General features: G+C 52.5%; 1 protein-coding gene across 3 annotated transcripts in view; it reads right to left on the reverse strand.

Moving 5' to 3' along the window:
- GRB10 (growth factor receptor bound protein 10) overlaps positions 1–23,022 on the reverse strand; it is a 180,926-nt gene that overhangs the window by 125,868 nt on the left and 32,036 nt on the right. For all 3 annotated transcript variants that reach the window (XM_042963412.1, XM_042963423.1, XM_042963435.1), the window contains one exon: positions 21,413–21,563. The gene's annotated coding sequence lies outside the window, so the exon portion shown is untranslated. The remainder of the gene's footprint in view (positions 1–21,412; positions 21,564–23,022) is intronic.

The raw sequence follows: 23,022 nt of genomic DNA on the forward strand, positions 1-23,022 counted from the left end.
ATGGAATACAACAGAGCCCGCAGAAATAAACCCTCACGTATGATGGCAGGCTGATTTTCAACAAAGGTGTCAGGGCCATTCAATGGGGAAAGGACAGCCTCTTCAACAAGCGGTTTTGGAAAAACTGGATATCCACATGCAAAAGGATGAGGTTGAACTCCTATCTTACACTATCACTGAACATTTATTCAAATGGATCAAAGACCTAAACCTAGAAGTTAAAACTGTAAAACTCTTACAAGAAAGCATAAGAAAAAGTCTTCATGATGTTGGATTTGACAAAGACTTCCAGTTAGGACACCAAATGCATCAGCAACAAGAAAAGACAAATCAGACTTCATCAAAATTAAAAACATTTGTACCAAGGATACGATCAAGAGATGGCAAAAACCCATAAAAAAGGACAAAATAGTTGCAAATCATTTATTTGATAAGGGATTAATATCCAGCATATATAAAGAACACCTACAACTCAACAGTGAGAAAACAGGCCACCAATTTAAAAAATGGCCTTGACTAGACATTTCTCCAGGGAAGATATAAAAATGACCAATGAACACATCAAAAGACACTCAACACCACTAGTCATTAGGGAAATGTAAATCAAACCATGGTGAGATACCACAGAAAACAAGCATTGGCGAGGATGTGGAGAAAGTGAAACCCTTCTCTGTTGCTGGTAAGAATACAAAACGGCACAGCCTCTGTGGAAAACAGTATAACAACTCTTCAAAAAAATCAAATGGAGAATTAATGTTATGTCCAGAAATTCTATTTTTAGGCATAAGCCCCAAAAGAAGCAAAAGCAAGGACTCAAACAAGTACTTGTTCACCCGTGTTCAAAGCAGCATTGTTACAATAGCGAAAGAGTGTAAACAACCCAAGTGTCTATCAACAGATGAATGGATAAGCAAAAGGCAGCATATCCATACAACAGAATATTATTCAGCATTGAAAAGGAATGCAGATTTGACACACGCTACAACAGGACGAGCCTTGAAGAAGTTATGCTAAGTGAACTAAGTCAGTCGGGAAAGGACAAATGTTGTAGGATCTCGCTTCCACGAGGCCGTCTACAAACAAAATGTAGAAATGAGCAGGGGCTTGGGAGAAGGGAGGGTTAATGGATACAGAGTTTCTGTCTGTGATAATGAAAAAGTTCTAGAAATAGACAGCCATGGTGGTTAGACAACGTTGTGAATGTAAGTAATTCCACTGAATTGCACACTTAGAAGGGGCTAAAATAGGAAATTTATGTTTTATATGTTTTATCCTCTTTTTTATTTTTTAAGTTTATTTATTTATTGAGAGAGAGAGAGAGAGCAGAAACAGAATCCTAAGCAGGCTCTAAAACATCAGTGCAGAGCCCAATGTGGGGCTTGATCTCACGAACTGTCATATCATGATCTGAGCCAAGATCAAGAGTTGGATGATTAACTGACTGTGCCACCCAGGTGCCCCTATCTGCTTTTTTGAAACATAGAAAAGATGGCTGTCCAATGAGCTTCCTTTAATAAATTTAAAACTTTTGCTAATTTTTTTTTTAAATGTAAGCATGAGATTCTGCAGAATTTCTTAGGATGTTAAAACTTGAAGATGGATAAAGCAAGGCTTGCAAATATCACTTCTGTACAAACTTTTTAAAAAATCTTTTTTCATGTTTATCTTTGAGAGAGAGAGAGAGAGAGAGAGAGAGAGCGAGCATAAGTGGGGGAGGGGCAGAAAGAGAGGGAGACACAGAATCCAAAGCAGGCTCTAGGCTCTGAGATGTCAGCACAGAGCCCGACGCGGGGCTCAAACTCACAAACGGCGAGATCATGACCTGAGCCGAAGTCGGACGCTTAACCGACTGAGCCAGCCAGGCGCCTCTCTTTTTAATTTCCAACATGCTTCCTGGTCACACCAGTTTTACCACTTGGAATTGGTTAAGACTTGTCCGTTTTGGTCTCTCTTGACCAGCAATGCCCTCTCTGCTCTGTGACTCTACGTCACCCAGCTGTCTGGCAGGTGAAATAAAACCCCCACCGCAAGCCCTTGGTAAAATCCATCTTGCCACCAGTACCTGACAAAGACTGAGACCACGGTCGTGATCTGTGCTCTCGTGGAGACTGAAACCCTCATCCTGCTCCTGAGCAAAAAACTTCACTTCTAAACGTCCTACAACAATACAGGCTCGATGACACACTGTGCCACTTTGTAAAGAGTTCCACATTTATTATTTTTTTACGTTGATTTATTTTTGAGAGAGACAGACCATGAGCAGGGGAGGGGCAGAGAGAGAGGGAGACAAAGAATCCCAAGCAGGCTCCAGGCTGTCAGCACAGAGCCCGACATGGGGCTCGAACCCACGAACGGTGAGATCATGACCTGAGCTGAAGTCGGACACTTAATCCACTGAGCCCCCGAGGAGCCTCCCGAACTGCACATTTAAATCATCAGCTGACTTCTCAAAATGATGTGCTTGGTACAGATACTGAGGAAAAGCCTCCTAGGCTGGTTGCTACTAGAGCTTTCTGTAACAATAAACGGCATTCTCTCTAACCGTTGTAGAATGACGAAGAAATTGTACCCGTGACTGCTGTCCTGTCTTCCTTCAATTAAAGAGGCTTACTGCTATGTTCATCTCGCTGTGTGGATTCCATATGTCCTTTTAATTATGAGTCTGTCCTTTGCCAGAATCCCATTACAAATAATGTATTGGAGTCTATCCATTTTAACGGGGTTTTGAACTTGTGATAAAAGTTTAAATAATCTTCACCATGAAGCCTAAACTTTCTTCCTTATTAGACAACAGTTCAGAAAAATAGTTCAAGCAGAGCCAAAAGTCTGCTGATGCTAGAGTCAACATTTTTCTCAACAACGTCAATATTTACACTTCTGGGTCCAGCAGCTGGACTTGAACATGCCTTTGTTCTTTTTGTTTCATGTTTATTTTTTTTCCTTTTGAGGGCAACTTCTGCTAAATGACGGTGACGAGACCATCCTAAGATTTTAAATGTTGCACCCAAAACCGCTTTTTCTGAGTTTCTCACTGAATCTCTGGAGACCGGCAGGCATACCTATGCCTTTCTCATCACAACCTACTGGGAATTACGCTCGTGGCCGATTTCAAGTGTCTGTCAACCCTTCCCATAGCGGGGACCCCATATGCTACAAATGTCAACTGTGATGCTGGCAGGCGCAGCGAGGGACCCGGCACCTCATGTACACCCAGCTCGTATCACCTGGCAGAGTGCTCAGTGTGGGCTCAGGATCCACGTGATCCGCTCTGATTTCCTCCTCTGCTCTGTTTTCCTTACTGAACACACATGACCTTGATGTCAGCTGCGGCGATGGGATACGACCCACGATGTGAAGACAGGTTCAGGTTCAAGTGTGTACGTGGCGCCTCTTGCCTGAAAGTTCACCGCCTTTTGTGGCACGCACCTGCTGCCCACCGGCCCCCTCCCCCTGCCCGCACCCCTCCCCTGCCTTCCTGGTCCACCCTGGACGTGGCAAACACCTGAGCTCCCGAGCGCGTCTCCTCCTCTGACCTACTCTTACGAGAATGCAACCAGCCACCTCCAAGACCCGTGAAGTCACCTGCAAGGTGGCTTCCCTGCTCCGCCGAGGACAGCACACATTGGGGGACTCTTTCCATCTTCACTTGACCAGAAATCCAACATGTGCATTTCACCCTGATGGGGAAGCCGAGACGTCTCCTTAGGGCACTTACTTTGTTCCCTCCGGCGTGCCTGTTTCCTACTTTCTCCTCACTGCCTCCTCCTCAGGACACTCAGGCGACAGCCTGGTCGCCCTCGGCTCCTGAGGCTCCGCACAGCCCAGTGCCAGCTCGTCGCCCTGCGGCCCTGCCCTGCGGCCACAGCCAGCACCTGACACGAATCCTACAGCACTTGTCAGAGAGCGACTAAATGCCTTCTCAATCAAGAACTTGGTCTTGTTCCTTGCTCCGCCGAGGACAGCACACCCGGGGGGACTCCAACCAGACCAACCAGCGTAACTGCTGACGGGCAGGCTAAACAAGAACATTTGATTTGGAAGTAAAAGCAAGTAAATAAATAAATGAAAATAAAATTGAAAAAGAGAAGCTGCAAGTCTTAAAATAAATCACGGGGGGGGAGGGGGGCGCCTGGGTGGCTCGGTCGGTTAAGCGACCGACTCTTGATTTCGGCTCAGGTCATGATGTCACGGTTCGTGGGTTCGAGCCCCACTCTGGGCTCTGTGCTGGCAAGGAGCCTGCTTGGGATTCTCGCTCTCCCTCCCCCTCTCTCTAACTCCTCACCCGCCTGTGCTGTCGCTCTTAAGAATAAACTCAAATAAATAAATAAATCACTGCGGGACTTTTTAAAAAGAAAGCGATACCTCCCATAAAAGCCGAGGACCCTGCTCTTTACCAGGCCAACATTCAGGATATATTAAGGTCATTGCTTGCAGAGCTGAAAACAGCATATTCACATTCTAACTCATAATAAAGGCATTAGAAGAAACTAAGAATACTTCAAACATCAAAGGGAAAACAGAAACCAGGTGACGAAGGTAGCATTCACAATTTATTCAGAAGATGGGTGTCAACAACCCGATTCCCTTCAAAATAACATCCAAAGTATTCCAATGTAAAAAAAAGAAACATACTCAAGGCACACTGAAACAGAAATGCTCTGAGAAGGGGGCCAGGAAGGGAGGGGCAGAGACACAAGAACAGGACGCAAAGTGACAAGAGAGGGGACAGGGCCAGCAAAGTGCAGAGCGGAGGAAAGACATGCTAATGTACTGCGGACAGCAGACGGCATGTTCGTGACGAACAACAGTGCTCAGCCTTTCTCCTCCAAACAAGAAAACATCCACATATTAGAATCTCAAATGAATGGACATAATACTTCGATAAGAAATTTACATGAAAAACAAGAACTCCACGCACAGAACAAAAGCAAAAGAATACGGTATTTTTTTTAATCATGTGGTAATTTTATAGACATTAATAAAGAAAAAAATTTGGGGGGCGCCTGGGTGGCTCAGTTGGTTAAGCGTCCAACTCTTGATCTCGGCTGGGGTCATGATCTCGTGGTTCGTGAGCTCGAGCCCCAAGAGAGGCTCTGCACTGACAGCACGGAGCCTGCTTGGGATTGTCTCTCTTCCCCTCTCTCTCTCTCTCTGCCTCTGCCCTGCTCTCTTTCTCTCTCCCTCTCAAAATAAACAAACTAAAAAACTTAAAAAAAAAGAAATTTGGATGGGGTGCCTGGGTGGCTCAGCCGACTGAACATCCGACTTCGGCTCAGGTCATGATCTCACGGTTTGTGGGTTCGAACCCCACGTCGGGCTCTGTGCTGACAGCTCGGAGCCTGGAGCCTGCTTCGGATTCTGTGTCTCCCTCTCTGTGCTCCTCCCCTGCTTGTGCTCTCTCTCACTCTCTCAAAAATAAACATTTAAAAATAATTAGAAAAAAGAAATTTGGAGACTTTAATGAAATTAGAACTTTTATTTAAAATGTACGCCAAAAATCAGAACAATCTTAAAAAAAGATCCTTAGGGTAGAAAACTCTGGAGATAAAAAGGACTGAAGCCCGTACTCCTCCCACCTTCACCCCAACATATAAAGAAAGCCATGGACTTAGATGTTCTTACTGTCAATTATTTCCATTTGTCAAGACAAAGAAAAAAAGAAAAAAGAAAAAGACAGGATTTCTCAAGTGCTTGCTGAGACCACGTAGTGGGCTGGGCAGGGATAGTTATGTATGTGTACAAACACACACACACACACACACACACACACACACACACACACACACAAACACTCACCCTAGTATCATTCCCGCGGTTGACAGGCGTGAAACGGAGTGCAGTGGTCAAGGTCCTGGGGCCAGTGATGGGAAGGGACAGAGGAGGTAACAAAGGTCAGTCCAGAAGTACACGCCCACAGTCCCGTGGTTGTTAAACTGTGGTCCCCAGGCACCACCTGGGCACCTGCTCACACACAATACTGCAGCCCAGACGCTGACCCACTGAATCAGAAACTGGGAGTGAGTCCCAGGGGGCTCCGTGTCTCTGGCCAAGCCCCAACCACAGGGCACCTCGGGTGCCTGGGCTGCACCCCAGACCAGCAAAAATAAAATCCTGGGGACGCAGGCATGGTTTTAAGCTCCCCAGTGTTTCCAAAGCTGAGAACCACTACCCTCCTCTCTTTGGTTTACACTGTTAATCCTTTTTTATGACGTGTGCAAGGGGAACAGAATTGGGAAAAGACTGCAATAAAGCCTCGAAGACTCACAGTTCGCTTTCTGGAAGCTGGGGGGTAAACCATATCATCAGTTCCTCAAAATGCTCCACCCGAATCCTAAGGGCCAGATCCCCGGCTGGAAGCTGTAGCTGGTACGTTCTCTGCCTTTTACGAATCTACCCCTTTTTCCCATGGAAACAGAACCCACTCTAGAACACCGATCGAAGGGTGAAAGTGGGAGATGCGGCAGGCCAGGACCCATCTTGACGGCCGGCAGGAGAGATGGCCTCATCACCGCAACGAGGTCTGGACATGACCGTACGTGGGAGAAGGACCTTGGGCTTCATATTCTCAGCCTTTGGTAAGAGACTTGTTTGGAATATTCTATTCAAGAGCCCACAGTGCCTTCCACCCAAGTGCTTTGTTCAGCCTCCTGACCGAACACAAGCTCGAATCCTTGAACAAGCCACGTGGAGATACTACTTCTGTCCCCACTGGACAGGCCAGGAGCCCGAGCAGAAGCAGCTTGCCTCCGGTCACCCGTGCCGGCCAACTGTGTGGTCAGTCCCTGAGATCCTCTCTGCCCCAATCCAGAGACCAGATGCGGAGCGCCCAGGAACGGGATCTGGTCCACGCGAGCCAGGAGAGGCCGATGGTGGACACTGACCCTCTGTTTCCAGCAGCCCCAGCCCGTGGGCACCAGGCCTGAGAGCCGGGCCTCCCTCCGCCATGGTTAACGCACAGGCGTGCAATCATGTGCTAAGTCCGGGATGGGGCTCCTAATCCAGTTCCTGAAGGCTCCCGTAATGACAGACGCATCACTAGAAAAGCCAAGAAACAAACGAGCCACAGAGAACAGCTGAGACGATGCACAGGCCCAGCGGCCTCCCGACCTCCGTCAGAAATGCATTACCACGGAAAACAACAGATTCTCCAGATCGTGAAATGAGTGGGTCGGTGAGAATGCCATGCACCACCTTCCCAGAAGTGGTGGGACACTCCCTGAGCAGATGGCGAGAGGGAAGCCACATTTGCACAGAGCCCCAGACAACCCTGACACCCGTGAGGGGGCCGTCCGCACTTCACAGATGGGGACGCGTGCTCAGATATGAGGGACAACCTGGATGGACCTCACGGTCAAGGGAAGCTCGTGGGACCGGGCACGGGCGGCAGGCCTGGGAGCCGGAGCAAAGGAAGGATCTCCTGCAGAGGAGGGCATCCGACCTTGTGTGACCAGGGAGACACCAGGGGGAGAGGAGAAACCATCGTTGGTTTTAAATTTAAAATGGGGGTTATTTACACATAAACCTAAACTTGGGGTCCTTTTAAAAGAACTTGCTTTCCAGGGCGCCTGGGGGGGCTCAGACGGTTGAGCGTCCGACTTCGGCTCAGGTCACAATCTCGCAGTTCGTGAGTTTGAGCCCCACGTTGGGCTCTGTGCTGACAGCTCAGAGCCTGGAGGCTGTTTCGGATTCTGTGTCTCCCTCCCTCTGACCCTCCCCCATTCACGCTGTCTCTCTCTGTCTCAAAAATAAATAAACATTAAAAAAAAATTAAAAAAAAAAAAAAAAAAAAGAACTTGCTTTCCAGGGCGCCTGGGGGGTCCAGTCGGTTAAGCATCTGACTTCGGCTCAGGTCATGATCTCACGGTTCCTGAGTTCGAGCCCCGCGTCGGGCTCTGTGCTGATGGCGCAGAGCCTGCTTGGGATTCATTCTCTCTCTCTCTCTCTCTCTCTCTCTCTGCTCCTTCCCTGCTCATGCTCTCTCTCAAAATAAATAAGTAAAAATAAACTTTAAAAAAAAAAGGAAACATAAAGACCCTCCCAATGAATAATCGCAACATTCTGTCCTCTGGCACGACCTGAGTAACTCACCACCAACGGAAAGACACCAGATCCCTCTGGGGAGGCGAAAAGTCACATAGTGAAGTCAACGTCTTTTCTCATATTCCGAGGACTGCGGGCCCTCCCCACCAGCTTCCCTGGGCCCAGGCCCCTGTCACCCTGCGATCCCTGCACCCCAGCTCGTCTACCTTGGTGTCCCCAGGGGCTCCGTCCTCCCTACCATGACTATTTCTTGCACTAGGAAGAACAGGGGGCGGGGAAGGTTTCTGTCCATCGCTCCTCCTGCAGCTTTGCTGTCTGTCTGCAAACCTCGATGAGACAGATTCCAAACCCACTGCCCCGAGCTCCGTCTGCAAACCCCACGGCCCAGAGACACCCCCGCCACACAGGTCCCAATGCGCCCAAACCTGAGTGCCCGTCCCACAACATCCGCCCCCGACACCGGGCTTAACAGGATGAGTCTCCCGCCCCACAGCCACTCAGTCCGCCTGCACAACGTCTGTCCCTTCCCTCCTCTTGTCCCACCGCCACACGGTCCCTGCCTCTCTGCTGCCTACCAAGCACCCCACATGCCCACTGAACCCACCTGCCAGCAAGAGCTTGTCCCGGGCCCTGCCCTCTGCCTCCCCCGCCCATCCTCAGTACCCCTCGGCCATCCCAACAGAAGTGTGGTTCTCAACGCTGCTCTCATGTCACAAGTCATTCTTTCAAACTCCTGGCCCCAGCCCCCCCCACCGCAGCCCACCTAACTAGCACCCATACCTTAAAGAACCATCCAGGTGACAGGCAATATCCGGGCAGAGGGCAAGGCGGGGAAATAAGGCACAAGTTACCCCCAGCCCCAAGGATCTCCGCCCTCCAACCTTCTTACTGATCCGAACCTACGTTAGCTGGACACAAGGGTACGTCTTTTTTCCAGTGAAGCCGGAAACGATCTGAACGCTCTACGTGTCCTTCCATCACAAGAATGCCAATGTGCGTAAGTCCATGAACACCACGTCCGTGTGCGTGTGTCACGTGAGGTGCGTGGGTTTCTAATTCGATTCCACTCCAACGCGGCTATGAAATTATACGGGAAAATACTCACAACGCATCACGTCTTCTACGACTACCTGTTCTCTCCGCTCCCCAAATCCACCCGGCCGGCCCTGTCCCCGCACTCCTGAACCCGCATTCATCCAGGATCCAGGCTGCAGGCCTCCGGCACCCGGAGTGGCCACCCGTTGGACTCAGGGCCCATGAACACCTCCCAGGATGCCAGGACACCACCTCGCTCGCGTGCTCCTGCTTGGTCTCCACAGCAGTGACCCCCTGACACTGAGACCTCTAAATACTGGAGGCCGTCACCCAGTTCTCAGACCCCCTCCCTCCGGCGTGATGCTCCTTTCTCTCTGTCCCTGTAACTATCACCTTGTGTCTTTTCCAGGACCCGGCCCCTGACTCCCACCAAGCACACACCCGACTCCTGCCCGCTGCCGCTTGGCTGTCTGGCCCCCACCCCCCCTGGCCTCTCTGACCTAAGTGTCCACCCTCAAAGGCCCCCACTGCTTCTCCCAATCAGCACACGCAAACGCCCTCCGCCCACTGGCTCGGGCAGAGACACTGCATCATCTGTGAGCCCAGCCTGCTCTCTCTTCCACACGCCTGCCGCCCCCCGGAGGCAGACCCTAACTGCCACCCCCGACCAAGTGTGGTCCGAGCGCTCGGCCCCGTACCTAGCTGCTCGATTGCAGACCTCCCGGCAGAGAAGCCGGGGTGGTCCTCTTAAAATCAAGCCCCGCCTGCACTGCTCTGCCCTCGGATCCCACGCTGCCAGGGACCCTGGTCCTCAAAACAGCTGCTGGATCCCCTCCAGACTCTGACAGGCAGAGACACAGGGGAGGGAGGAGGGCACCGGGGGGCAGACGGGGAGGAGAGAGGGGCGAGAAGAATGGGCCACAGAGCAGGTCAAACCACGTCTGGAAGGTGCTTCATCTGGCTACACGCTGCGTCACTACGGGAAGCCGCAAAGTTGAACTGGAGGAAAAGAAAACTATTTGGCGGCACGTAAATCCCGCCTATTTTACCAGGAGGTCCTTCCCGCTCCTGTGAACATGAAAGGAAGGTCAGAACAGGCTCCGGCCGTCGGTTCTGATTGTTGCGTCCTCGTCAGGATTAAGAGCCAGGCCGGAGCGGAGCCAAGGCCGGGTTCAGGCCCTGCGTCCACTATCCCGTGGCCCACAGACGGTCGCAGGGTCCCTCCTCACCCGCCAGGTGGGAGTGAGATGCGGCTGCCTGACATGGGCGGAGGTCGTGACCACTGCTGGCTCAAGTGCTCCTGACCCCTCTTCCCTCGCGGTTCTTCTGTCCACGCCACCAATCCGTTATCCGCTGCCCTCCTACACAGCTTCTCGCTCCTCTAAGGGAAAGCTTGTATTTACCCCAGTTAAAAATCCCCCCAGTGTAGATACAGTCGAGCCCTGAGGATCATACCATAAAATCTTGGATTGCGAGGAACTTGTCCTGCGAGGGTTCTGCAAGACGAGCAAACGTTTCTAGCAAATTTTAACTTGATAAACGAGCGATGTCTTGCGATACGAGTCGTACGGGACGCCGAACGTCACGTGATCACAACTGAGCTACAGGTCCTTGAAGTGCGCTTTGAGATACGAGCGCTTTGGATGACAAGCGTGTTTCCGGAATGAATTATGCTCTCAAAAACCAAGGTTTTACTGTAAGATAATGTATCTTCTTAAGGGTTTGGCCTGGACGAGATGCGCTAAATGCAGGAACACACCTCGCAGGAGGATGGGTGTCTCCTATCTCTGCAGGTGGACACGTGTTACCCACGGGGCGAGGAGGGGGGCGCCGGACAAACCCACACGGCCCCCCTGGACACCCGCTGCCCCTCAGCAGGGCCCTGACGGCAAGTGGGGACACGCCTGCCTCCGGGGCCAGGCGGGAGGGCAGGCACCTCGCTACTGTAAATCACTGCTTGGGGGCCATGTGTGGTACAGACTGACATTAACGAGGCCACACCAGAAAGGGGAGGCTCCATGGCAGGGGCCAGTTTGGGCCAGTGGTGGGAACTGGGGAGCTGTGGAGCAAGGAGGTGGGAGGAAGCCCAGATGTAGGGGACACGAGATACTTCAACGCAGGATGGAGCCCCAAAGCCAGGCCGGGAGAAGCAGCAGAAAACACTCAGGGTGGGACCACGGGAAGGAGCCCATTGCTGGACACTTGCTGGGGGTCGACTTGCATTTTCCTCTTCCTCCCCCTCCTTCCGGCCAGCACGTGAGGCCGTATGCAAATGAGGAGCCCACAGCCCAAGGTTTAGGCAACAGGTGCACTGAGGTTGTGGCCGGGACTGGGGCCTCGGGACCAGAGCCCTCTGGGGATGGAGGCTGGTCCCGGTAAAAACATAACCTTATCTGTTCTGGCCACATAGACTTTGAGGGAAAACAGCTCTGGTCTCATGGACAGGGCGAGACCCACCCCCCAAAAAGGGAAAAGCTACTGAGGCCATTTCTTTCGCAACCATCATGGGAAGTCCTGACTCCTACTTTAGGAAGATGTGCTAAATGAAAATACGTATTTTTTAGAAACTCTGCTTTTCTCACCTAAATAAAGGGTCAAAATGGGTCTCTAAAACCTAGAGGACACTAAAACTTCTTCAAACGGCACAATTCTAGAGGTTTACAAATGCATTAATCTCTTTCCCACGTGACTTCGATTTTTATTAGAAAATTCCTTAACGTCTAATAGTAAAATGGAATTTTAAAATTGTTCTGTTTAAGGGGCGCCTGGGTGGCTCAGTCAGTTGAGCGTCTGACTTCGGCTCAGGTCATGATCTCACGGTTTGTGAGTTCGAGCCCCGCGTCGGGCTCTGTGCCGACAGCTCGGAGCCTGGAGCCTGCTTCGGATGCTGTGTCTCCCTCTCTCCCTGCCCCTCCCCCACTCATGCTCTGGCTATCTCAGAAAGAAACATTAAAAAAAATTTTTTTAATTGTTCTGTTTTCAAAAAAAATAGATTTGTATCTATTCTGGCCACACTAGTCCTACACTATGGGAGTCACAATAACGAACCACGAAGGGGCACCTGGGTGGCTTGGTTGAACTTCCGGCTCTTGATTTTGTCTCAAAGTCATGCCCTCAGGGTTTCATGAGTTTGAGCCCTGCTTCAGGCTCTATGCTGTCAACATGCTTGGGACTCTCTCTCTCTCTCCCTCTCGCTCTGCCCCTCCCTCTCCCCCCCACCCCCACTCAAAATAAATAAATACACTGAACAAAAAATAACAAACCACCAAGAGTTTTTCTTCCGAAGTTTGCAATTGGCAGGATCTGTTTTGTTTTGTTTTTTTTTTAAAGTTTATTTATTTTTGAGACAGAGAGAGACACAGCATGAACGGGGGAGGGGCAGAGAGAGAGGGGAACACAGAATCGGAAGCAGGCTCCAGGCTCTGAGCCATCAGCCCAGAGCCCAACGCGGGGCTCGAACTCACGGACTGCGAGATCGTGACCTGAGCCGAAGTCGGACGCTTAACCGACTGAGCCACCCAGGCGCCCCAGGATCTGTTACTTTTGAAACAACATGTTCCCACATTGGCCCTGACGATAACTAATAATAACTAATAACATTGGTCACAACAACTAAGAAAGCGATAATCTCTGGGTGGAGCCCCCACATCCATCACACTCCCTCCGGACCCTCAGATATCAACTCGCTTGTCTACAAAGCGATTTGTCAAAAGAAGCCCTGACAGGACAAAGAGGGGCATGTCCAGAATGCCACCCTCCTCTCTCCATCCCCCAGCCCAGCTTCAGGACCCAGGTCTGCTGCTTCTGAAGGCAGGGGATGTTTAGATCGAGCATTCGACCAGCGGGTACTTGTTATCATAAATCCCATCGCGCGTTACTGCATCCTTCCATCTTCCTTTCATTGAGACTGTGAACTCAGAAAAAATGAACCCCCCTTCGACCCAGAACATTCTGCAGCAGCCTGCTGGCCCAGCCACTCCGTCAGCAATAGCATCCCCAGGCTGCCCCTACTCCCAGAAAGAAACAGGGAACGTGTATTTCTTGACAGTTAGAATGTCTGAGCCACAGATCACACATAGGAGCTGCCACAGGGATCCCCACGGGGAAGCAGCCTAAATGGGGCTCCCTCTGCTACCTCAGGAACCGAGTCCCCCTGGCACACGCCAAGGCACAGAGTCCTCTGCACAACTTCTAAGATGGCCACAGGCAGCGGCGTGATCCGTGCTGCTCTTAGCGTTCCCGTGTGAAGCCACTTGGAAAGCTGATGAGCTACCACCTCTGGACAAGGACTGAAGAGCAAGAAAGATATTTCCTCATTGCTTCTTTTCTCTTTTCTACTGTAGCAGGTGCACACATGAAGGTCCCCCTTTTCTCTTTCTCTACAGCAGGTGCGCACAGGAAGGTCTCCATTTTCTCTTTTCTACCGCAGCAGGTGCACACGTGAAGGTCTCCCTTTTCTCTTTCTAGTACAGCAGGTGCACACGTGAAAGTCTCGGTTTCCTCTTTTCTACCGCAGCAGGTGCACACAGGCAGATCTCCGTTTTCTCTTTTCCACCTCAGCAGGTGCACACGTGAAGGTCTCCATTTTTTCTCTTAACCACAGCAGGTGCACACAGGAAGTCTCCTTGTCATTGTCCATCCATGCGTCCATCTCGGGGCAATCCCGTTCAATAGAAGCTTCCATGACTGCAAACATGTGGAGCCTGGTAAGAGTCACCCTTGGGCTGACACATTTAGAAGTGCCAAAGTATACAAGCCATGATTCTAAATACCCAAGAGCGGCAGAAACCTACAGTAATTATAAAACCTAGCTTCCTACCACTAGTCCCCAGTGTCCGCGAAGTTCAGCCACGTCCAATGCCAATTCCAGAAGAGTTATGTTTTTATGTCACAAAGATACACGAGTTCCAGGCTAATGACGCTGACCACTTTAACAGGACAGGAAAGACATTAGCTACCTTAGACGATGAGTCACCCAGGCCCTATCTTCAGCCTAGGCTGACCCCCATATCCCAAGATAACTCACTGGTGACCGACAGGATAGGCCCTTCCAGACCAGTCTGGGCTGTCTGAGAAGAAAGTTAAGTCCAGGAATCATCTTTCACCATTGTAAACATGAGTAAAATAAATAAGATAAAGATAGGCTGACAGCATCCCCCCCAATGGTTTGCCCCTGACGCTACAGACCAAGCAAGAATTAACTAGGTGCCACCCATGTGCCTGGGGCTCCCAATCTTAAGACAGAGACAGCGCCCTTGGCACTTTATCCACATCGACTTGCCTTGGACACTGTCCTCCCGACCAGTCGTACACCTGCTCTCTCCCAGCCCAAGACGCACGCGACCGGTAGACCCACGGCAACGTCCCAAGACAGACGCCTGAGCCCTTGGCTGGAGGAGATCACATCCAGAGAGGGGGATGGAAGGAGGAACACACTTTCCCACAAGCCTAGAAGGAAGTGCACGTGCAGTAAAGCAAGCATTCTACGCCTGCCGTAGTGGAACAGCAAAAGCCTGGTTGAGGTCCCTGAGGCTTACCTTCAACACTGCGTTAAACACTCTTCCCCTGCAATTGTCCAAATTGATTTTGATGCTGTCACTGCTCAAAAAACACTGAGCTTCCAGAAATAATGCCTGTTACCTTTGGGGCGCCTGTGTGGCTCAGTGAAGCATCGACTATTGATTTTGGCTCAGGTCATGATCTCACGGATCCTGAGATTGAGCCCTGCATCAGGCTCTGTGCTGGCAGCTTGGGACTCTGTCTCTCTCTCTCTCTCTCTCTCTCTCTCAATAAATAAACATTAAAAAAATTTTTTTGCGGGGGGCGGGGGGAGAATGCCTGAGTGGTTCAGTTGGTTAACCGTTTGACTTCAGCTCAGGCGATGATCTCACGATTTCTGAGTTCGAGCCCCACATTGGGCTCTGTGCTGACAGCTCAGAGCCTGGAGCCTGCTTCGGATTGTGCCTCCTCTCTCTCTGCCCCTCCCCTGTGCGCACTCGGTCTCTCTCTCTCTCTCTCTCTCTCTCTCTCTCTCTCTCTCTCAAAAGTAAATAAACATTAAAAAAATTTGTTTTTAATTTTTTAAATGCCTATTAGCTTACACTTAAGTACTCAAATACCCAAAGTTCTCAGAAACTTGTCGATACTGCACATTTTAACATGATGCAAAGGCCTCCAATCCCTCTTGGCATCGTGAAGGTAACAAGGGAGAGGTGGGCTTAGCTGGCGTTTCTTCTCCTCACCATCACCTTCCGTGTCAGCAGCGTCCAGTGGGAGCTGAGTGAGCCCCGACAGGTGATGAGGCCGTGCATGTGCACCCTCCACACCCCCAAGGGGGTGCAGGGGAGCCGAGTCTCCCCTGCACGTGGCCACAAGGAGCCTGTGCTCCGGGAAGGTGTGAGTTTCCAGGCTGTGACAAGGAGCCGAGCTCGGGCGGTGCTGCCCGGACCCAGCTGGCATGAGTTCCCCGGCCCCACGCAGTCCTGCGGCGACGCCCCACCAGGGAAACCACCTGCTAAGGAGATTACAACGGGACCCCCGACTCTCACAGCATAAACCCGAGATGTCCAGAGCACAACTGAAAATCACCTGTCACTCCCAGAACAAGGTCAATGGTGCCCTGGAACGAGATGACCACAGATGCCAGCACAGTGAGGACTCCGGCTGGAATGGGCAAGAGTGTCCGTGTGACCGTCCTACAAATGCCTCCGTGACAATTGCACACATTCTTGAAACAAACGAGAGCTAGAGACCTGCATCTCTAAGGGACTTACAAGCCGGGTGCAAACAGATTATTTTGCTTCCTTCAATGTTAGTGAGTTTTAGATTCCTTCCACCCTCTGGGAATAACATGCCAAGACCCCAACGTATCTGGACCCAACAGTGCAAACAGCTCAATCAGATATTTATCAGATGCACCAGCTGACGGCGGGGGGGGGAGGGGGGGGGACGGGGGACGCACCACAGGATCCTGGCTTCTCAGCACAAGGAGGAGAGAAGGTTCGTGCAACCCCAGCATCAGGGCACGCTGGGTCAAGCGCCCCAAACGAGGCAGAAATAAAACAATATGGGCACCCCACGGGAGGACACAGAAGTCTGCCAAGAGGCTGTGAGGATGCTTTCAGTGGGGAGCACATGGCAGAAACAATGGTCAACGGGAGACCAACGGGAGAGCGGAAAAAGAGAAGCAGGCACCATTAGAAAACTCAGGAGGTGACAGGAGTCCGGAGAGGAGGACACACGCCGAGGTGCACGCCAGTTCCTTCCAGGTCTGTCTTTGTGGGGGTGCCTGGAGGCTCAGTTGGTTAAGCATCCGACTCTTGGTTTCGGCTCAGGTCATGATCTCATGGTTCGTGAGTTCGAGCCCCGTGTCAAGACTCTTCGCTGACAACACGGACCCTGCTTGGGATTCTGTCTCCCCCTCTCTCTCTCTGCCCCCCACCCCTCTCTCAAAATAAACAAAAAACAAAAAACAAACAAAAAAAACTCCCTTCCTGGCTGGCTGGCCTCAAGCTGTGGCACAACTGGGACTCTGCTCTTGAAAAGAGGAAAACAGAAGTCACTCCATTTACAGTTAGATTCTTAGAAGGTGTGGGTTTAAATTATACTGTAAACGAGGAGATGCGACTGGCCAGCACAGCCGGGCAGAGAAATGGCTTCCACCTCCTGTCCTGCTACACAGGTTACACCCAACGAAGCAGTAACTACCACTATACCCCTCCCATCCCAAGGCTCCAAGGCCCAGAGGGGCGCCCTCCTGCTGTATGTTGAGGGGCTGGGGGCCCGCACCGCTGGGCACAGGCCCACCTCTGCTGTCGGGAGAGAGCACGCTCTGGAGGCGAGGCCCCACAGAGGGTGCGATGCAGCCGACACGGGGTCTGGGGGTGCAACGCTCTGACCCAAGTCGACTGCGAGAACAAAACAAGCAACTAAAACCTGGGGTCAGAGGATGGCTAAGCTCAGAGGCCTCCGTGGGATCAAGACTAGGACAAAAAGGGGCACCTGGGGGCCTCAGTCAGTTAAGCGTCCGACTCTTGATTTCGGCTCAGGCCATGATCTTGCGGTTCGTGGGATCGAGCCCCAAGTCGGGCTCCAGGCTGACAGCGCAGAGCCTGATTAGGATTCTCTCTCTCTCTCTGTCTAGGCCCCTCCCCAGCTCATGTGTTCTGTTTTTCTCTCTCTCAAAATAAATAAATAAACTTTAAAAACAATTAAAACAACAAAAAAGAAGTCGGACAGGTAAGACCATCTGTATCTTTCCCTCCCTCCCCCTAAGACCCCAAAATAAACAGGGCTCTTGGGATGCATCGACGGTGAAGGTGGGAGGGAGGGCGGCCCTAATGCCCAAATCATCCCCCCCCACCCTCACTGACAGCCTTCGACCCTGCCCCTCCAGGATCAGGATTCCCATGCTGGATCCACCCAAATCCAGAGCCCCGGTCAGAGCCACCCTGCAAACCAAAGCCTATGATTTATTAATTTCCCTGTTAGCCACTAACTGGGTCCCTCTCAGACCCTCTTATTTCATGTTACGGCATCTTCCCGAACCCCCAGGGGACGGGGCTCCGACTCACAGATCAAAGAGAAGTGAGCTCATTTTATTCTTAATATTTGTTTTTGAGAGAGAGCGAGAGACAGAGTGTAAGCAGGGGGAGGGGTAGAGAGAGGGGGAGACACAGAATCTGAAGCAGGCTCCAAGCTCTGAGCTGTCGGCACAGAGCCCAACGCAAGGCTCGAACTCATGAACCGCGCACGAGATCATGACCTGAGCCGATGTCGGACGCTTAACCGACTGAGCCACCCAGGTGCCCCTGAGAAATGAGTTCTAAAGGGAACCTCTTGCTACCAGAATGTTCCATGTGTGCAGGGTCGTGGCCAGCCTGCAGACCCCAGTGCCCCACCTGGGACAGTTAGCTAGTCCAAACTGTGCTCTCTGGAACTAATCAATGACTAGAAAAAGGTCAGGAAAATGAGAACCAATGTAATGCTTTATCTAATATGTCATAGGTCGTGTTCAAGTTAGTGGAGCCTAACGTGGGGCCAAATTAGTTCTCTTTAACGCAGGGGATCATGGAGGATGGAAGGAGCCGCACCCCGTCCCCGGTGGGGTCACCACCGCCTTGGAGAAGATGCACACACTAGACCACCCAGCGGAATGGCCTGTGCCTGCAGCCCACACACCTGCACGCCCCCCGGCTCCCTCCGTGTCCCGTGAAAGTGCATTTTAGACTCGTCTGGCCAGGACTAAGGGTGCAGTGTGAGGCCACAGAGAATACAAACTGGTTTTTAAAAAATCTAAGACCTTCAGGGCACACAGGTGGTTTAGTCGGTTAAACGTCCAACTCTTGATTTCGGCTCAGGTCATGATCTCACCGTTCGTGAGTTTGAGCCCCTCATCTGGTTCTACGCTGACAGGGCGGAGCCTGCTTGGGATTCTCTCTCTCTCTCTGCCCCTCCCCCACTTGCACCCGCGCTCTTCTCCCCCCCAAATAAATAAATAAGCATTTAAAAAAAATACAAAAAACAAAATCTAAGACTTTCTACCTTGGACTCATCCCTGGACAAGCCCATCGCGAGAACTGTCAGTGACCACAAAGGCACCCGTGTCCACTGCCCAGCCATCCCCCAGACCCAGTGGGCTCCAGGCCCCCCAAGCACCCAATGGGTCCCACACATGCCACACGAGAAGTCACCACATCAGCGTTCGGGTCAAGAAAGGGTTTTGTGGCTACAGTGTTTTTGGACATGCTGTCCCTGGACCAAACTTCGGGGACCCACCATTTAGTCCCTACACCTAGTGACCTCGCTGGGCATGCAAACTCATCCAAACAGGGGACGGACAGCCCCAGACCCAGCTGCCCAGTCCCGGAGGGTAGACGTGACACGCCCCACACGGTGCCTTCCACATCAGCAGACCCCCACGCTTAAGCTGCCACGGATAACTAGATTTCAGGCCCCAGACAGGAGGATGAACTGTGAAACGAGGCTTCGTTTCATTGCATGCCCACGCCAAGACGTCCCTGATGGGGCTGTCGGAATCTGGAGGCTGGCGGCTTTGATGGTAACAGGTAAGACCGGGACGCGGGGTGGAAGCTGAGCAGACAATCAAAGAAGTGGGACAAGCGTGATCAGGGATGCCTCGGGCCTTTTTCCAGGTGTGTTCCTTCCACGCTGCAATCAGCTTGCCAGGGACAAAACCAGTCCCAACCATCAAGGAGTCTCGGCACGAAGCATAACAACCCTGAGGCACAGATGAAGGAGCCGGTCAGCGGGAGGGAGCACAGGGGCCACGAAGGATGCCCACGGCCACGTGGGAGCATCAGCCCGACCCACGACACCAGGTACCTTCCTTCCGTACCACGCCTGCCGGAGCTTCCGGCACGAAGTGCTCGCCGAGGAAGGCGAAAACAGAGGCAAGACAAAGCACCTGTGCCCTGGGTGTGGGACACGGATGGGATGGGGGCCACGATGAGGTTACTTCTCCCATCATTTCGTTCCCCACGCTGATTTCTGCAGCCTCCGGGAAGAGCCGGATAGGACGCTTCTGCCCCTTTTCTTCGTCTCCCTCTGGTTTACAGAAACCAATCTGTACCAGTGGTGGTGTTCCTCCAGGACTGGGGTAAAAGTCTGATGTCGCGGTTCATGGGAAGCAAGCCTTGCTCGGTGGGATGGGGGCAGGAGCAGGGAGGCCAGAGCTAAGCCCGACTCCGTGTGGGGAACATGGTCTCCATGAGGGCTCACTGCCTGGCGGAGGGCAGGGAGGGATCACACCCCAGAAAAAAAAAAATCAACTTTCGTGTTCACTATCCAGAGAGAAAGAAACACGAAATGTCCACGCGTGCACCTTTTGAACCTGAACAGGATTCTAAAATGTTACTCAGCATCTAACGTGAGGCTGATGCTCGGGAAGGATCTGCTGAATAAACCTGATTAATGAAGGGATTAGAACCCTCCTGTTCTGCACTATAGACAGGCAAGGAAAACCCAAGGGAGTCCAGGGTCATGACAGGCGGTAACACGGAACAGGAGAAGGGACGTGAGTGTAGGAAATGGGGAGAGAAAGGCCAGCACCTCTGTCCCTGAGAAATCTGGACCCGACTTCCTCAGCCCAGGGTCCTGTCTGTTAGGGGCTGACCTCAAACATTCCCACGCTGAAACGCTGACCCCAGAATGTGCTGCTGGAACACTGACCCCAGAATGTGCCATATCTGGAGATAGGGTTCTTTAAAGAGGTGCTTAAGGGGGCACCGGGGTGACTCAGTCGGTTAAGCATCTGACTTCAGCTCACTTCATGATCTCAGGGCTCATGGGTTCGAGCTCCGTGTTGGGCTCTGTGCTGACAGCTCGGAGCCTGGAGCCTGCTTCTGATTCTGTGTCTCCCTCTCTCTCTCTGCCCCTCCCCCACCACTCACACTGTCTCTCAAAACTGAATGAATGTTATAAAAAAAATTTTAAGAGGTGATTAAGATAATTCGGGGTCTTGGGTAGGCCTCAATCCAAGAGGACTCATGTCCTTAGAAGAAAAAGAAAGCAGAACACAGAGGCACACGGGAGGAAGACCATGCTGGCACCGAGGAGAAGACGTTCATCTACACGCCAGAGACGGAGGCTTCCTAAGACTCTCAGACTTCTGGCCTCCAGAGCTGTGACCAAACGCACATGTGCTGTTCAAGCCGTCCTACCCGGGGTATTTGTTATGGCAGCCTGAGCTGACTGATACACTCTCCAGCACCCACCATCCTCCCTGAGACCAAAGGCTGTAGCAGGCCTGTTTGCTGGAAGACTGTTCCGGCCTCAGTTCTCCAACTAGCGTCGCAGCCCCATGGACAGCATGGTAAGAACCCCACACCCCAGCCGACCGGGACAGAAGGGAAGGTCCAGGTGTAGCACCTGCCCCAGAGGCTCATTATTTACGGCCACCCCACTACCAGCGCTAAGGTGGGACGCACCCCACACAAGCTCCAAGCTCTATCGGAAAAACAAAGCCTGAGGCAGGAGCCGCCCCCCATTCTGTCCTGGCCCGTCACCAAACACAACAGCTTCTTGGCGGAACACCAAAGGGGGGCAGGCGAGGCAGAGGCACAGCAGACGTGGAGGGTGGTCTGCAGAGCCCAGGGAGGCCCGGCGAGATCTCTCAAGTCACCCAGCTCAGCGCAGGGAGCAGAGGGGAGGCAAGGGGACACAGAGAGACAGGTGCAGAAACACCGGAAGAAAGCATCCGTCGTCAGGCCCCTGCCTACAGCGACCCTCACTTACTGATCTCAGCTCAATCAATGTTTACCAGACGCTTCTCCCAAGAGAGAATCCCACCTCTGGGTAAAGACCGAACAGACCTTACCTGTCAGGGGCTCGCTCCGGCTCCGCTGGTTTGGCAGCCACCTCGGCTCGACCACGAGGACCCAGGTGAGAACCAGGTGCCGGTCACGGTCGCGGGGCTCCCGCTCCCCACAGCTCCCTGCTCCGGTTCAGCCTCATGCCCGGCTCCAAAGCTGAAAAGTCAAAGAGGCCGTCACTGAACACCTTGAACTTGGCCAAACACAAATCTTCTGCTCTGCACCCAAGACTCCAGTCTCCTTGAAACAGACACATGGAATATTTTTCTTTTCAGGGAGATTTAACTTAAAAGATTCTACAAGGAGCAGAGAAAGGAAGAGGTCCACAAGGACCAGGCTTTTTCTAGTCGGCATGTCAACCGACTGCAGGGGCAGATCCTGCCGGCGGAGACCGGAGGACACGGGGAGGCCGCCCCGTGTCCCGGGTCACCGTCTTCCCTCGGCAGTAGAAGCCAAGTGCCCCCGAGGCAGGCTGGGAATGGAACGCACAGACCTCTGCCCTCTCGCAAGGCCAAGTGTACCTAGCATTCGTGCCGGGAGCCCAGATCCGAGCCAACGTCGTCGTTCCTGGGGTCCTCGCAGGCTGCAACCCTCACCCCACCCCACAGAGACCCCCTTCCGTCTCAGCCCGGGTACCCGCCCCCTGGTGCCGGCAGGGAGCACGGACTGATGTTCTCCATGAGGCGCATGCGCGTTCAGCGGGAAGGGGCAGAAGCGGGCAGACCCACGGTCTGACCCCTGGCCACTTCCTTTTTCGCCACCTTATGCAACTCATCTACTGAGGGACGGGCAGGAGGGCTGTTCTAGGCTTGAAGAGGAGTGTCAGCACCAAGGGAGAAGCTGGAGGGGAGTTTCCAGTCACCAGGGTGCTCCCTGAGCCGGGCTCCTCTGCAGGCCGGTGGGGAGAGAGCCCACCTCCCGGAGGACAGTAACATATGCTGCTGAATCGTCACGTGCCAAGTGACACACACGCCCCCAACGACTCAGCGGGGAGAAGAGCACGGAGCGTTCATCACCGCTGCCGCCTCTGTGTGTCCGAGCCAGTCCCCTGCCCATGGTGTGGGTGCCCCTGCAAGGAGAGGAGATGCCTAGACTAACCTTTCCTGATCACTCGACAGTGGAAATAAAACGTGCCCTGCTGCTGACCCGCGATGGAAGAAGTCAGGGACCTAGAATTTACTAGAAAACCACCGCAGGCGGTCCCACCGGGCACACTGGCTGGAGATCACGCACGAGAGCCAGAGAGCCCTGGTGCCTCTGCAGGTGACACCCGGGCGAGTCGGGAGAGTCACTGAATTCACTGAGCCCGAGTCCCCAGCTCCAAAATCGACATGGAAATACCATCTCCCCCCGAGGGCTTTTACGAGGAGGAAACGAGCTGACACATGTCAAGCTGTAGGACCCAACACACAGTAAACGCTGAACGAATGCTAGATTTTCACGAATGTGACTCGGCCGGCAGCGCGCCCGTTGTCAGACGCGGAACACGCCAGCCACCTACAGGCTGTGAAGCCTACTGATGCTCGGACAGGACGCTGGCCTTAGGATCGAGAGGGGCATGCAGGTCACAAAAGTACGTGGGGGCATCACACTGAACGCCACCTGCACACGCAAA

This window comes from Panthera tigris, chromosome A2 (assembly GCF_018350195.1).
Source record: "Panthera tigris isolate Pti1 chromosome A2, P.tigris_Pti1_mat1.1, whole genome shotgun sequence".
Lineage (NCBI taxonomy): Eukaryota > Metazoa > Chordata > Mammalia > Carnivora > Felidae > Panthera > Panthera tigris.